This window comes from Moschus berezovskii, chromosome 4, assembly GCF_049115385.1.
Source record: "Moschus berezovskii isolate FMDL1 chromosome 4, NW_MosBer_1.0, whole genome shotgun sequence".
Classification (NCBI taxonomy): domain Eukaryota; kingdom Metazoa; phylum Chordata; class Mammalia; order Artiodactyla; family Moschidae; genus Moschus; species Moschus berezovskii.
Window position 1 is genome coordinate 26,977,478 of NC_142463.1, and position 17,402 is coordinate 26,994,879.

A 17,402-nucleotide genomic window follows, 5' to 3' on the forward strand; every position below is an offset into this window, starting at 1 on the left:
TTTTTTGCCTGTTCTTCTTATGGTTCGTCCCCTTTTTCCATGGAATTTTCATATGAGATTGGATTGAAGAGTGTCAGATTACTAACCTACTATTGTTTATATATCTATTGTTATATAATAATTTGCACGAAAGCATAATGTCTCACCACAATAATGTAATTCTCTCTTGTGATTCTAGGGATTGATTGGACTAGCTAAGTGGTTCTCTTTTAAGGGTCTTCATGAAATTGTAGTCAGACAGCGGCTGGGGCTAGGGTCATCTTGAGGTTTGCTCATTCACATTTGGGAAGGTTCATGGGCCAAATCACCTATATGTAGCCTTTCCCTGTGGTCTCTCTGGCAGGATAACTGGATTCAAAGACTGAGTGTCCCAAGAAGAACAGGCAAGAACTCTTATTACTTTTTTTTTTCCTCCAGTTCTGATTTATTTAAAGGAATAGCAATTTTTAGAACTTTTAATTTTGTATTGGAGTATAGCCAGTTAACAATGTTGAAATAGTTTTAGGTGGAGAGCAAAGGGACTCAGCCGTATCTATTATATTTTATGACCTAGGTTTAGAAGTTGTCTCCCTCCTGTTTTACTCTGTTAGGTGAAGAAGTCATGAAGGTTTGCCTGTGTTTAGAGGAAGGGGATATAGTTTTACTGTTCTTGAAAGAAGATTATGTGGGATGGAATGGCTACTACAGCAGCCATCTTGGTAATTTTTGTTTTTTGAGCTGTACCATGGGACTTGTAGGATCTTAGTTCCTGATCTGGGGATTGAACCGGGGCCCTCAGTAGTGAAAGCATGGAATCCTAATACTGGACTGCCAGGGAATTCCCCATCTTTGGAAATATAATATGTCATACCTATGGTGTGGACCTAACAGAAACAGAAGATATTAAGAAAAGGTGGCAAGAATACACAGAAGAACTATACAAAAAAGATCTTATGACCTGGATAACCATGATGGTGTGATCACTCACCTAGAACCAGACATCCTGGAGTGTGAAGTCAGTGGGCCTTAGGAAGCGTCACTACAAAAATAGCTAGTGGAGGTGATGGAATTCCAGCTGAGTTATGTCAAACCCTAAAAGATGGTGCTGTGAAAGTGTTGCACTCAATATGCCAGCAAATTTGGAAAACTCAGCAGTGGCCACAGAACTGGAAAAGGTCAGTTTTCATTCCAGTCCCAAAGAAGGGAAATGCCAAAGAATGTTCAAGCTACCGTACAATTGCATTCATTTCACGTGCGAGCAAAGTAATGCACAAAATCCTTCAAGCTAGGCTTCGGCAGTACATGAAGTGAGAATTTCCAGATGTTCCAGCTGGATTTAGAAAAGGCAGAGGAACCAGAGATCAAATTGCCAACATCTGTTGGGTCATAGAAACAGCAAGAGAATTCCAGAAAAGCATCCACTTCAGCTTTATTGACTATGCCAAAGCCTTTGACTATGTGGATCACAACAAACTGTGGAAAATTCTTAAAGAGGTGGGAATACCAGACCAGCTTACCTCCCTCGGAGAAACCTGTATGCAGGTCAGGAAGCATTAGTTAGAACCAGACATGGAACAACAGACTGGTTCAAAATTGGGAAAGGGGTACATCGGGTCTGTATATTGTCACTCTGCTCATTTAACTTATATGCAGATTACATCATATGAAATGCTGGGCTGGATGAAGCACATGCTGGAATCAAGATTGTGGGGAGAAATATCAATAACCTCAGATATGCAGATGACACCACCCTTATGGCAGAAAGCAAAGAGGAATTAAAGAGTCTCTTGATGAAGGTGGAAGAGGAGAGTGAAAAAAACTGGCTTAAAACTCAACATTCAAAAAACTAAGATCATGGCATTCAGTCCCTTCATGGCAAATAGATGGGGAAACAATAGAAACAGTGAATGACTCTATTTTCTTGGGCTCCAAAATCACTGTGGACGGTGACGGCAGCCATGAAGTTAAAAAATGCTTACTCCTTGGAAGAAAAGCAATGACAAACCTAGACGGCGTATTAAAAAGCAAAGGCATCACTTTGCCTACAAAGGTCCATATAGTCAAAGCTATGGTTTTTCCAGTAGTCATGTATGTAAGAGCTGGACAGTATAAAAGGCTGAACACCAAAGAAATGATGCCTTTGAACTGTGGTGCCGGAGAAGACTCTTGAGAGTCCTTTGGACAGCATGGAGATCAAACTAGTCACTCCTAAAGGAGATGAACCCTGAATATTCATTGGAAGGACTAATGCTGAAGCTGAAGCTTTAATACTTTGGCCACCTGATGAGAAGAGCCCATTCATTGGGAAAGACCCAGATGCTGGAAAAGATTGAAGACAGGAAGAGAAGGGGAGGACAGAGGATAAGATGGTTGGATGCCATCACCGATTCAGTGGCTATGAGTTTGAGCAAACTCTGGGAGATAGTGCAGGACAGGGAAGTCTGGCGTGCAGCAGTTCATGGGGTCACAAAGAGTCGGACACAACTGAGCAACTGAACACCACCACCGCCTACCTTGAGATCCCTGCCCAGCCTGAGATAGGAAAACAAGAATGAGGACTTTGGGATGTTAAATTTAATTTTGTATATATTGAGTTAGACTGTCAGACTTCTTGGTGGAAATACTATTAAGAAGTTTGGATGTTAAACAGATACTGAATTTGTTCTGAGGTGAATAGTATTAACCAGAGACAAGACAGGAAACAATATTTAACTGAGAATATCTTCTAATTTATTCTTTTTCTTTTTTAAAAAAATATTTTCTTCATATATTGTGGAAACGTTTCTATGTTCGTTCACACGGCTTCATCCTTGGTGGTGGTGCTTTAGTCACTAAATCATGTGACCCTTGGGACCCCATGGACTGTAGCTTGCCAGGCTCCTCTATCCGTGGGATTTTCCAGGCAAGAGTACTGGAGTGGGTTGCCATTTCCTTCTCCATCTTTTTCTTTTTTTTTAAATGTACAGCCCGGATTTTGGAAATTATTACCTTAATCTCTTATGTTGTAAACAATCCCACATCATAGTGTCCTATAAGTTGCTTATATTTTATATTTTGAATATTATCTTTATTCTTGTCACTTTTCCTTGTAGGTTTTTTTTTAAAATCTTGGTTTCTTAATTTTAGATGATTCTTCTTTCACTTCTCCTATATTATAATTAAAATTTTAATCATCTGTTTTACATCCCAGGGAGATAATCTTTTAAAATACTTGTCTTTTCTGCTCCCTTCCTTTTTCAGTTTTCATATTTGAAAGTAAAAATTGAAGTACTTTGGTTTTTATTCATTGAAATTCATGGATGCTCCATTCTCTTCCCTTTTATTAATAAATAGTACATATTCATCCTAAGAAAAATTTGGGGTATAGATAAGTTTGAAGAAAATGTTAATCACCCAAACACTATTGAGACTATTATATTTTAGTGTATATAGTTTTAAAGGCTTTTATGTTTTTCCCCAAATGTTTAGTCTTACCATTTGTACCATTTTGTAAATTGATACTTCCATTTGACATTTAGATTTTTCTTGCTATACACTGTGTTAAAACATCAATCTCACAGTTAACGTGTTTTACATCCTTTCTATTTTTTTCCTTAAGATAAATGTCTAGAAGGGTAATTGTTATGTCAAAGGGCCTATGTTTATATACTAACAATAGCATTTCCCAATTATTTAAATCCTTGACACCTTTTCTCTCTGCTACTAGAAAATTTCTGTTTTTTGTTTCTCTCTTATATTTGCTTATTGGCCCTCTCTCTTCCAACACAAACATATTCATAAATATTTATTTCTTAGGAAGAGATCGCTTAAGTATGAACGTTATTAGTTTCATTTGATTTACTTCTTCATGAGACATTTATGGAACACAATTGATGCTTTTGAACTCTGGTGCTGGAGAAGACTCTTGAGAGTCCCTTGGACTGCAAGGAGATCCAACCAGTCCATTCTAAAGGAGATCAATCCTGAGTGTTCATTGGAAGGACTGATGCTAAAGCTGAAACTGCAATACTTTGGCCACCTCATGAGACGAGTTGACTCACTGGAAAAGACTCTGATGCTGGGAAAGGTTGGGGGCGGGAGGAGACAGGGACGACAGAGAATGAGATGGCTGGGTGGCATCACCGACTCTCTGGACATGAGTTTGAGTGAACTCCGGGAGATGGTGATGGACAGGGAGGCCTGGCGTGCTGTGATTCATGGGGTCGCAAAGAGTCGGACACGACTGAGCAACTGAACTGAACTGAACTGATGGGCTTCTCAAGTGGCTCAGTGGTAGAGAATCTGCCTGCCAGTGCAAGAGATGCAGGTTTGATCCCTGGGTCTAGAAGATGTCCTGGAGAAGGAAATGGCAACCCACCCCAGTATTCTTGCCTGGGAAATCTCAAGAACAGAGGTGGGCTGCAGTCCCTGAGGTCACAAAGAGCCAGACAGGACTGAGCAACAGAGCATGCAGACATATGTGCAATGCCCTGGCTTAAAGAGAATGAAGACATAGTCGTTTTCCCAGTGAATTCACAGTTCAATGGGAAAGACAGACAGGATTACTCACAACGTAAATTAATTTGGTCTGTGCTGATGTTAGTAAAGAGATGCATGACAAGATCATAGGGTGACTCTTCTAAAACAGGTTGTAGAGAATCGAGGAAGGCTTCCCAGGTTGAGCTGAAGTGAACTGAACCTTGGTAATGAAGTTAGGCAAATCAAAAGTAGTTCAACATAGGTATAGAACATGCAATGACAGAGAAGCTTGGTAGAGCGTCTCACAAGAAATATTGGTAGTTTGGTATGATTGGAGCTTTGGAAAGTAGTGAAAGACCATGTTCTGAAGGAATCTCTCTGCCATGCTAAAAAACTACACTTCATTCTTGGGGGAAAGGAGGAAGAAGATCCATTCAGTTAGCTAGGAAAGTACAATCAATCAGGCTAGTATATATGGTAGCAAATGAAGACCCATCATTGTGACATCCAGAGATATGTCCATTAGATAGGTGAGATGGAGAGCTATCTAAATATTTTTAAGCAGAAAAATAATGTGACCTGATTTTCTTTTAAAAAGTTATTTTGGTAAGACTATGAAAGGATATATTTTCTAGACAAAAGGAGATAGTGATGTTAGTTTGGAAACTATGCTAAACCAATCTGGATGAGAACTAATGAGAGCCTAAACTAAGCAGCTGTAGTAGAAATAGAAGGAGGGGATACAGTTAGGAGCCACTGATTTGGAATCCTTGCCATGCTATACTTAATTAATTATGCCATGTATTTTTAATACCTACTTTATGACAAGCACTGTGCTGATGTATTGGTATAAAGGGATGAATAAAAAGGGCTTCCTTTCTTGAGTGGCTTATTGTTAAGTGGGGTGTAACATGTTTATAAAGAGAGAAATTACCATGTAGTGTGAAAAGTGTTATTGATATAAACATATTGTGAGAATGTAGAGAATTAAGTGACTTTTAATGTCACATTGGGAGGTGACATTGAACAGAATATTGAAGGATACTTTTTTTAATCCAGAATAAAAAAGATACACTTTTTTCTGTGTATATTGAACTGTATTTAAGGCACTTTATACTGTATTTTATAGTGTATGTCTATGCATTTACTGAATTTCTTTTGTTCCTTCCAAAAAGCCATTCTGTGATGCCATAAGTCAGTGCACTAATATTTGCATTATAGGGATCCTAGAAGGAGAAGAGAGAGAGAAAGGGCCTGAAAGATAGTAGCTGAAAACTTCCCAAACTTGGGAAAGAAAACAGACACCTAAGTATATATAGAATCTCATATACGGTGAATCCAAAGAGGAACATACCAAGACATATTGTATTAAAATGACAAAAAATTAAAGATAAAGAGAGAATATTAAAAGCAGCAAGGGAAAAGCAAAAAGTAACATACAAGGAAACTCCTAATAAGTCTATCAGTTTCAGCAGAAGCTGTAGGCTAGAAGGGAGTGGCAGGATGTATTCAAAGTGGTGAAAGGGAAAAGCTTAAAGGAGAGATCAAAAGCTTTATGGACAAGAAGAAGTTAAAAGAGTTCAGCACCACCAAACCAGTTTTGCAACAAATGTTAAAACAACTTCTCTAGGCAAAAAAGAAAAGGCCACAACTAGGAACAAGAAAGTTATGAAATGAAAAGACTCACCATCAAAGGCAGACATATAGTAAAAGTAGTGTATCATCCACACACGAAACTAGTAGGGAGGTTAAACGACAAACGTAGTAAAATCTAAAATCATCAGTATCCACAGTAAGCCATTGTAGTTTATACTAATCAATTTGATGTAAAACATGATATCAAATACAGTAATTGTGAAGGGAAGAGAATACAAACGCATGGTGTTTTTTTCCCACAATAATAAAGATGTTTATCAGTTTTCCCAATCAATAGCCAGACAAGAAATAAAAGATAATTACAGTTGCAAGCCATAATGGGAACATGATTAACCTAACAGTATAAAATAATTACATACAGTTTGGGAGGAGAGTCAAGAAGAGTGATGTGATAAGTAGAAGTGCATACATGCGCATGTTTTCATCTGCCCAGCCAGTCTATGTCTTTTGGTTGGTACATTTAATCCATTTACATTTAAGCTAATTATTGATATGTATAATCAAATAAGCAGCCTAACCATATATCTAAAGTAACTAGAGAAAGAGCAAACAAAACAAAAGTTAGTAAAGGGAAAGAAAGAATAAAGTTCAGAGCAGAAGTAAATGAAATAGAAATGAAGAAAACAGAAAAGATCAAGGAAAGTAAAAGTTGGTTCTTTGAAAAGATAGACAAAATTGATAAAGCTTTAGCTAGACTCATCAAGAAAAAAAGGGAAAGGGCTCAAATCAATAAAGTTAGAAATTAAAAAGGAGAAGCCACAGCAGACACACACAAAAAAATACAAAGGATCGTAAGAGACTATCATAAGCATCTATATGCCAATAAAATGGGCAACCTGAAAGAAAGGGACAAATTCGTAGGAAGATACCATCTCCCAATACTGAACCAAAAAGAACTAGAAAATATGAACAGACCAGTCACAAGTACTGAAATTGGAACTGTGATTTAAAAACTCCCAACAAACAAAAAGTGCAGGACAAGAAGGCTTCACAGATGAATTCTATCAAACATTTAGAGAAAAGCTAATATCTGTCCTTCTGAAATTGTTCCAGAAAATTGCAGAGGAAAGAACACTTGCAAACTCATTCTATAAGGCCACCATCACCCTAGTACCAAAACCAGACAAGGGTATCATAAAAAAGGAAAATTACAGACCAACACCACTATGCTGAATATAACTCCTAAAATCCTCAACAAAATACTGGCAAAATAAAATCCAGTAATGCATTAGAATGATCATATACCGTGATCAAATGGGATTTATCCCAATGACGTAGGGATTCTTCCATATCTGTAGATCAGTCATTGTAATACACCACATTAATAAATTGAAGGGTAAAAAGCATATGCTTATCTCAATAGATGCAGAAAAAGCTTCAGATGAAATTCAGCGTTCATTTATGTTAAAAAAAAAAAAAAAACAACTCTCCAGAAACAGGCTTTGAGGAACATATCTCAACATGATACAGGCCATATCTGACAAATCCACAGTTAATATTATACTTAATGGTAAAAAGCTGAAACCATTTCCTCTAAGATCAGGAACATCTGGAACTAAGGATGCCCAGTCTCACCATTCTTATCCAACATAGTTTGGAAGTCCTACCCATAGCAGTCGGAGACGAAAAAAGAAAAGGAATAGAAAGTGGAAAGGAAGAAGTGAAACTGTCACTGTTTTCAAATGACATGATACTATACACAGAATATCCTAAAAAACACCACCAGAAAATTACTAGAGCTTATCCTGGATGTTCACTGGAAGGACTGATGCTAAAGCTGAAACTCCAATACTTTGGCCACCTCATGCGATGAGTTGACTCACTGGAAAAGACTCTGATGCTGGGAAGGATTGGGGGCAGGAGGAGAAGGGGACGACAGAGAATGAGATGGCTGGATGGCATCACTGACTCGATGGACATGAGTTTGAGTGAACTCCGGGAGTTGGTGATGGACAGGGAGGCCTGGCGTGCTGTGATTCATGGGGTTGCAAAGAGTCGGACATGACTGAGCGACTGAACTGAACTGATCAATGAATTCAGTAAAGTTGTAAGATATAAAATTAATACATAGAAATCTGTTGCATTTCTGTACACTAACAACAAAATAGCAGAAAGAAAAATTCAGGAAATGATCACATACCCACTCCAGTATTCTTGGGCTTCCCTTGTGGCTCAGCTGGTAAAGAGTCTGCCTGCAATGTGGGAGACCTGGGTTCAAGCCCTGGGTTGGGGAGATCCCCTGGAGAAGGAAAATACTACCAACTCCAGTATTCTGGCCTGGAGAATTCCATGGACTGTATAGTCCATGGTGTTGCAAAGAGTCAGACATGACTGAGCGACTTTGACTTTCAGCATTGTATCAAAGAGAATTAAATACCTAGGTATAAACCTCCTTGAGAAGGCAGAAGACCCGCACTTGGAAAACTGAGATACTGGGGAAAGAAATTGAAGACAACATAAAGAGATGGAAACATATATTATATTCTGGGATTGGAATGATCGCTATCGTTAAAGTGATCATACCACCCAAGGCAATCTATAGTTTCAGTGCAATCCATATCAAAATACGGATGGCATTTTTCACAGAACTAAAACAAATAATTTTAAAAATTGTATGGAAACACAAAAGAACGTAAATAGCCAAAACAATCTTGAGAAGGAAGAATGGAGCTGGTGGAATCAGTCTCCCTGACTTCAGACTATACTACAAAGTTATGGTAACCAAAACAACAGGAACTGGCACAAAAACAGACTTATAAATCAATGAAACAAATGGGAAGCCCAGAAATAAACCCATGCACATACGGTCAGTTAATCTATGACAAAGGAGGCAAGAATATACAGTGGAGAAGACAGTCTCTTCAGTAAATGATGCTGGGAATATTGGACAGCTACATGTAAAATAATGAAATTAGAACATTCTCTAATATCATATACAAAAGTAAACTTAAAATAGATTAATGACTTAAATGCAAGACTGGATATTATAAAATTCCTAGAGGTAAGCATAGGCAGAACATTCTTTGACATAAATTGCAACAATATTTTTTTGGATTCATCTCCTAAAGTAAAAGAAACAAAAGTAAGTAAATAGGATCTAATTAAGATTAAAAGCTTTTACACAGCAAGGGAAACCATCAACAAAATGAAAAGACAACCTACTGAATGGGTAAAAGTATAAACAGCTCATAAAATTCAACATCATAAAAACAACCTCTTTTAAAAATGGGCAGAAGAATAGCCAAAGTGGAAATACAGATGGCCATCAGGCACATGAAAAGATGCTCAACATCATTAATCATCAGGAAATGCAAATAAAAACCATAATGTGATATCATAACCTCACATTCTGAGTATGTGTGTCTTAACCTGTGATGCAAGTCCGATAATATTATCAACTCTCAAAAAATCATAGGTTTGTCAGAATGACTGTTATTGAAAAGACACAAATAATATGTGTTGGAGAGGCTGTGAAGGAGAAGGAACCCTTCTACACTGTTGGTGTGAATGTTAATCGGTACAGCCACTGTGAAAACAGTATGGAGTTTTCTCAAAGAACTAAAGATAGAATTTCCATATGACTCAGCAGTTCCACTCTTAAATTATATGTATGAAAAAGACAAAAACACTATTTCAAAAAGATACATGTACCCCAATGTTCATAGCAGTGTTATTTACAATTGCCAAGATGTAAAACAACCTAAGTGTACATCAGTAGATAAATGCATAAAGAACATGTGGTATAGATGTACATTGGCATACTGCTCAGCCATAAAAAGGAATGAAATCTTGCCATTTACAGCAACATGGATGCACTTGGAGGATGTTATGCTAAATGAAATAAGTCGGAGAAAAATACTATAGGTTACCACTTATATGTAGAATCTAAGAAATATAGCAAATTAGCAAATATAACAAAAAAAGAAACACAGAGTAAACTTGTGGTGCCCAGGGGAAGAGAGACAGGGGCAATGTAGAGGTCAGGAAGTGGGAGGTATTAACACATACTATTGAGTGTAAGATAGGCTCAAGGATGTATTGCGCAACATGGAGAATATAGCTGACATTTTGTAATAACTATAAATCAAAAGTAGGCTTTAAAAATTATGTAAATTTTTAAATTAAAAAATAAAATAAATGTAAAAATAAGCTATAAAAAAGAGAAAAAAAAAAGGTTTTAAAGTCAAGACTATAAATTACCTGCCGAGGGAGCTGTGATGAGAAGCAAGTGAGTACCACCATAGAACCTTAGACAGTCTTGTGATGTGGAGGCTTTAGGGGTCTCTAAAGGCTTAGGTGAGGTGTAGTGTTGAAAACAGGATTGGTTGGAAGTCTGTGCTAGGAGTGGTTGATTTTGCAGGTATTCCACCTTATCTTTTGTAGTCTAGTAACTTTCCTTCTTGTCCTGCAGGAGACTAGACGTTTATCTTCTGGTAGAATTGAATTGTGAAAGCTTTCAACTGAAGGATTTGGGGCATATCAGAAAGGTGAAGATGAGATATAGGGTTGAAAGTAGATTAACTAAGGAAAATGTAGTGTGAAGTCATAAATGTGAAGTTGAGAGGAGTCACTATCTCACGTGGGTTTTTCTTTAGCCTTGTTTAAGCTGCTTAGGGGAATGTATGGAATAGGTAGATAGTCGAATTTAACCAGGCTTGAGATTTTACCATCTGAGCCTAGAAGGTCAGAGGGATCCAGAAGGAAAACCTATGATATTTGAGACAGTTACATCATATTATTGGACTTGCCTCACACGTTAAAATAGACACACATACTCAGAATTTGACTTTGAATTTAGATATTTCTTTTTTTTTAAATTTTAGCTAGTTATTAGAAGTATTACTTTGGCCTCATTCTCATTTTGACCTTGGAACTTCTATCCTATACAGCCCTTACATACTTCTGGTATGATTTTGTCTTTTATTGATAGATGGAAGTTGCTTCTTAGCATCAGTAGCTCTTCTCATTTAGAATATATAGCATATATATATTTTTCCAAGTTCTCAAGACAGTAAAATCTTTCATCAGTGATTTTCATTCCACTTTTTAAAAGTGTTCTCTGGAACCTTGAATTCCTGGCCTTTTAAAATCAGTTCAGTTCAGTCGCTCAGTCATGTCCGACTCTTTGCGACTCCATGGACTACAGCATGCCAGGCTTCCCTGTCTATCACCAGCTCCCAGAGCTTACTCAAACTCATGTCCATTGAGTTGGTGATGCCATCAAACCATCTCATCCTCTGTCATCCCCTTTTCCTCCCGCCTTCAATCTTTCCCAGCATCAGGGTCTTTTCCAATGAGTCAGTTCTTCACATTAGGTGGCCAAAGTATTGGAGTTTCAGCCTCAGCATCATTCCTTCCAATGCACATTTAGGACTTCCTTTAGGATGGACTGGTTGGATCTCCTTGCAGTCCAAGGGACTCTCCAAGAGTCTACTCCAACACCACAATTCAAAAGCATCAATTCTTCGGCGCTCAGCTTTCTTAATAGTCCAACTCTCACATCCATACATGACCACTGGAAAAACCATATCCTTGACTGGACTTTGTTGGCTAGGATCTTTGTTGGCAAAGTAGTGTCTCTGCTTTTTAATATGCTATTCAGGTTGGACATAGCTTTCCTTTCAAGGAACAAGCATCTTTTAATTTCATGGCTGCAGTCACCATCTGCAGTGATTTTGGAAGCCAAAAAAGTAAAATCTCTCACTGTTTCCATGTTTCCCCATCTATTTGCCATGGAGTGATCAGACCGAATGCCATGATGTTAGCTTTCTGAATGTTGAGTTTTAAGCCAACTTTTTCACTCTCCTCTTTCACTTCCATCAAGAGACTCTTTAGTTCTTCTTCATTTTCTGCCATAAGGGTGGTGTTGTCATCTGCATATCTGAGGTTATTGATATTTCTCCCAGCAATCTTGATTCCAGCTTATGCTTCATCCAGTCCAGCATTTCTCATGATGTACTCTGCATATAAGTTAAATAAGCAGGGTGACAATATACAGCCGTGACGTACTCCTTTCCCAGTTTGAACCCAGTCTGTTCTAACTGTTGCTTCTTGACCTGCGTACAAATTTCTCAGGAGGCAGGTCAGGTGGTCTGGTATTCCCATCTCTTTAAGAATTTTCCACAGTTTGTTGTGATCCACAGAGGCAAAGGCTTACACTTTGGCCTTTTAGAATACTTATTATTTTAGTAAGCACATCATTTTCACATCATATAGTAGAATTACATTTGTAATAATATCAGAAGAATTTCTTTTATTGCCAGATAGCTTTAAATTTAAGTGATGTTTACTAGATCATGTCTAGGATACTCTTCTATTTTGAAACTGTTTTGATCATAGGTTATATATTTTATATAGATAATATGAGATACTTAGTTTTATTCTGATTAGTTTCAACTGCTCAATCCATTGCTTCTAAGCAGCAGAGAAGGGCTAAAATCATAAGGGACTCCATTTGGAGGAGAAACAGTTGTTTGGCATCAAAATATCTTAACAGAAATCTTTTGATCTCAGTTTAAGAATTCTGTATGTACAGGAAAAAAATCACTAACAGAGGACTCTCTTGTGAAGCAACAGTTTTGTTAGCTTTGGGTTCATGGAAGGCCTATTGAAATATAAATAAGTAGTGTTTTTATTAATTACCATAGTCATTGGATAGAAAGTACCTGCCTTTGATCTTTCACTTTGTATTACTCATTGAAAATAAGAAGTGTGTGGAAATTCTTAACTATTCATTGAAACATTTAACTTTGGACCTTTTTAGACAATATGATGTGTCTGCTGCTGCATTCCATGCTGGCCAGGTCTTTGAATCTGAAAATATAATTGGAATAGCTTTTATTTGTCTAGCTATGATAGATTGATATGAAGAAAATTGGGGCTTATTGCTTTAGCAGATATAATGAGCAATGTGTTTTTTCTTAGGATCAAACAGAGCATACTGAAACAGCAGGACTGGCTGGTAGTGCAGCAAGCATCATGAGTAAACACATAGACGTCCGTTCCTTGTCACATGTGTAAGGGAAAAAAGGTAAGAAATCTAGTGATCTTATTTCTTTTGAGAGCTTGAACTTGAGAAAACAAAGAGCTTTATAGAAACTAATGCTCATGAATATATATTCTAATTGCTTCACTTATGACACTGCCTCTTATTAAATCAGGAATATTGCTTTTTTTACAAAAAGATTTGGCTTAAGTCCAGGTAAAAGAGGATGTTTTAAAATTCCTATTGAATTACATCAAAATGCTCATTTCTCTACCAGTGCTTGGTTTCTTCCTTTTAGAGTCAACTTCTACCTTGGGCATAGAAAGGTAATTTCAGCATGACAAAGAGCATGGACTTGAGCAATATTATTAAGAGACAATCTACCCAATTAATTGGTATCAGTTCAGTTCAGTTCAGTCACTCAGTCGTGTCCGACTCTTTGCGACCCCATGAATCACAGCACGCCAGGCCTCCCTGTCCATCACCAACTCCCGGAGTACACTCAAACTCATGTCCATCGAGTCGGTGATGCCATCCACCCATCTCATTCTCTGTTGTCCCCATCTCCTCCCACCCCCAATTCTTCCTAGCATCAGACTCTTTTCCAGCAAGTCAACTCGTCCAAAGTATTGGAGTTTCAGCTTTAGCATCAGTCCTTCCAATGAACACCCAGGATTGATCTCCTTTAGAATGGACTGGTTGGATCTCCTTGCAGTCCAAGGGACTCTCAAGAGTCTTCTCCAGCACCACAGTTCAAAAGCATCAATTCTTTGGTGATCAGCTTTCTTCACAGTCCAACTCTCACATCCATACATGACCTCGGGAAAAACCATAGCCTTGACTAGACGGACCTTGGTTGGCAAAGTAATGTCTCGGCTTTCTAATGTGCTATCTAGGTTGGTCATAACTTTCCTTATATCTACCCAATTAATGTTACGAATATTTCTTAGTCAATTGCACAAGTGTTAAATAGTTAAATCTTACTTTAGGATAAGGAATCAGAAATGCAGATTTAATTACATTATTTTATTTTGTATGTTTAGACTAGTTCTGAAGAGCAGTCATTTCCAGCAGAAAATTGGAAGTATTTTATTAATTCTGGTAGAGCAAGACTTCTTAATCATTGACATTCTTTCTGACTAGGAATCTTCTTTGTTTTCTTTCAAGTCTTATGATTATTTAATGTGTAGAACATGGTGGTGGAAAGGGAAGGTATGTGGGTGAGATTAGTTTCAGAGACTGATTATGCCATTCACTATTGGAGTGTTGTGTGCTCTGGCTGAGTGCCCTGATTTTCCCTGTGAGCTTCAAGGATAGAGGCATGGGTCTGACAGTGTGTGGCAGACTGAGTTCTTAAGGCACCTAGCAGTAGTACTTTCCTCACCAAAACTTCTGGACTTGGAATTGGCTAGGTATTTCTTGTCCCCTAGCTTTCTCACATATGAGTGTGAGAAGAGAGTGCTTCTGTCTGCGTTCATTTGGCAACATCTTATTTTTCAGGCATCTCCTCTTTAGGAAGTTTTCAACCCACTGCAAAGACCATCAATAATAATAAATAATAATTAGTCAGCAATAATAAATTATTGGAGTATTTCTTATAGTAGCCCATCCTACCCCAAATAGTATACCCCTGCTGTAGTCTGATTTGGATTCCCATCTTCTTTGGCTCCATAGTACCCAGGGCATATATTAATATCAATTAGTATATGTCACAGTATTTCAGATTTTAAGTCTACATATCCATCTTCTATGAAACATTGGGTACTATTAGGTCAAGGACATTGCCTTATTGTCATTGTAACCTAATGATTAAAACAATGTCTGATACATAGTAGATGCTCAGGAATGTTTTATGCATGAATGCATACATGTTCATTGTAATTAGTATATGACATAGAGGAAGTAACAGTGAAGGAGACACCCGAGGAGCAGTCAGATAAGTGCTGTAAAAGTTAGACCCTTAAGATTGGTATTAAGACAGTGTCTAAAAGGTCTCTGGTCAATAGAATAAAAAAGAAGAGATCCTCAGGAAGAAACTGTACTGAATTAAATAATCATATTCCTCTTTGAGATGTACCATTGACCCTTGAACAACATGTGGTTGAGGGGCGCTGACTCTCCATGCAGTGGAAAGTCTGCACATAACCTATAATCAACTCTATATACGCAATTCTTCCATACCTGTGGTTCCACATCTGTGGATTCAACCAACAGTGGATCATGTAGTACTACCATATTTACCATTGAAAGAATCCATATATAGATAGACCCACATGGTTCAAACCCATGTTGTTTAATGGTCATTTGTACATATATGATATTTAGTGACTTCCATTTTGAATAAGAGATGGACATAAAGGGAGGTAAAGAATCCTGACATAAGATTTAAATTCTCTGAGAGGTCAATCTTATACAATGAAAAGACTGCTCCAAGATCGCAGGTTTTCCTTGGAAAATGAAACTAAAGAGGGTCAAGTCTTGGGGACGTGAGACATAACAGAGACCAAAGGATGAAGCTCCAAAGTAAAAGCAGGAGGATAAAGGGAAATCCTATATATTAAAGAGAGACCCTTCCCATCTTCTGTTCTTCTTTCAGACGGTGATTACTTGGTATTACATCTCTACACCCCCTTATAGGAGATTATATGACTCTTCTCGGGAGTCCAAAGAAAAGACCTAGATATACTGACATTTGGAGGTCTCCCAATGAAATAGCTTTGTTCCCCCCCAATCACCATGCAGTGGAAGCCTTCCAGCTGAGAAGACACACATGCAGAGCTTCCAGTTGGCTTTTGGTACTTCATTTGTTCAATGTGAGGCATTTGAGGAAAGCATCCAATGTGAAAGAGAGATCAAAACACAAAACAGGAACTTGGAGGCGATAGTATTGGAAACAGGTTTAGGAAAAAGAAAAAAAGTTGAACCAAATTGTAGGTAATTATATTAAAGAAGTAAGAAAAGAATTATATCCATGAAGTAAGATCAAGATGTCATAAAAAGGATCAGAAAAAGAAAGTACCCTGGAAATTTAAAATATGATAGTTTTAGTGCATTTAAATTAAAAAAAAAAAACTATCTCAGGTTTATAGAAAATTTGCTAGTACAGAGAATTTTTTTCTTTGAACCATTCGAGAGTAAGTTGTTAGCTGCATCCCCTACCATGTTTGAAACTGTTCCCTTCAAAAAAGGATTTTGTACATAACTACAGCACAGCCATCAAATTAGGGAATGAACTTTGATGCATTACCACCATCCAGTTGTCAGACCTTTCTCGTTTTGCCAGATGTGCAAATAATGTCCTTTTTGGTGAAGAGTACTGAGTTTGGGATCACATGTTTCATTTAGTTGGGAAGCCAGCCAGTGTTTCATGCAGTTTCAATCTGACCTCCCAACCCTGTTTTGGGAGTAAGCAAGGGTGTGCATGCTCCCCGTGTGCTTCCCACAGCCCTTCTGTTAGTACCACCAGCCCTTCAACCAGCAAAGGGGACTTGGCTTCCTGGCATCGAACCCCTGGGCTGTGGCTCCCAGTGTGTGACTTCAGTGGCTCACTCCCCAGGGAGGTTTCCACCCGTGAAATCCCCCTCCTCTTCTGAGTCCCCTCCCAAGCGCATAGGCACCAACCTGATCACTTTTCTTCCTTTCCTTCCTGATTGCATGTGGATGTTTCCTATAGCCTTGGTTGTACAAGAGTCTTTCTGCCAGTCTTTCTGCCAGTCTCCAGTGTTCAATGAGATGATTCCACATGGAGATGTATTTTTGATGTGTTTTTGGAGGAAAGGGAGTTCCACTGTTCTCCTGCTCCACTTCCTTGATCTCTCTTCAGTAAGCTTTATTTTTTTTATAGAAGTTTTAGGTTCAGAGAAAAATTGAGCAGAAAGTACAGGGAGTTCCCATATACCGCATGTTGCCCTACCCCACCCCCCAAATCATCTCCCAACCTCCCCTAGTGTGGACATTGCTGTATCCTTTTTATTGCGATCTGTCAGGGAGCATGAAGTTTGTCCTATTACTGATGATATTCATTCACTCTGATCACTCATGTAAGGTGACATCTGCCAAGATTTGCCTCTGAAGTGAGTCCTTTTTTTTTGTGATTAGTATTTCTGTGGAGAGGAATATTGAAACTATATAAGTACCCCATTTCTCATTACATTTGGTATTCATTCATTTATGTTGTAAAGACTCATGGCTTTCTTTTTTTATCCAATGGTTATAATCTGTTGCTACCATTGTTTACTTTGATGTTTAGAATGTCTCTGGTTAGGTCAGTGGAAGCTCCTTCAAGCTGATTTCTGTGTCCTTTGATATGTCCCCATCATTTTTG

At 38.0% G+C, this 17,402-nt stretch overlaps 1 protein-coding gene across 6 annotated transcripts in view; it reads left to right on the plus strand.

The window, feature by feature from the left end:
• ZFYVE9 (zinc finger FYVE-type containing 9) overlaps positions 1 to 17,402 on the plus strand; it is a 189,735-nt gene that overhangs the window by 57,994 nt on the left and 114,339 nt on the right. For 5 of the 6 annotated variants that reach the window (XM_088835290.1, XM_088835292.1, XM_088835293.1 and 2 more), the window contains exon 1: positions 13,018 to 13,123. The exons of the other annotated variant lie outside the window; for it this stretch is intronic. The gene's annotated coding sequence lies outside the window, so the exon portion shown is untranslated. Of the gene's footprint in view, positions 1 to 13,017; positions 13,124 to 17,402 lie in introns of those variants that run through there. 6 annotated transcript variants of the gene reach the window in all.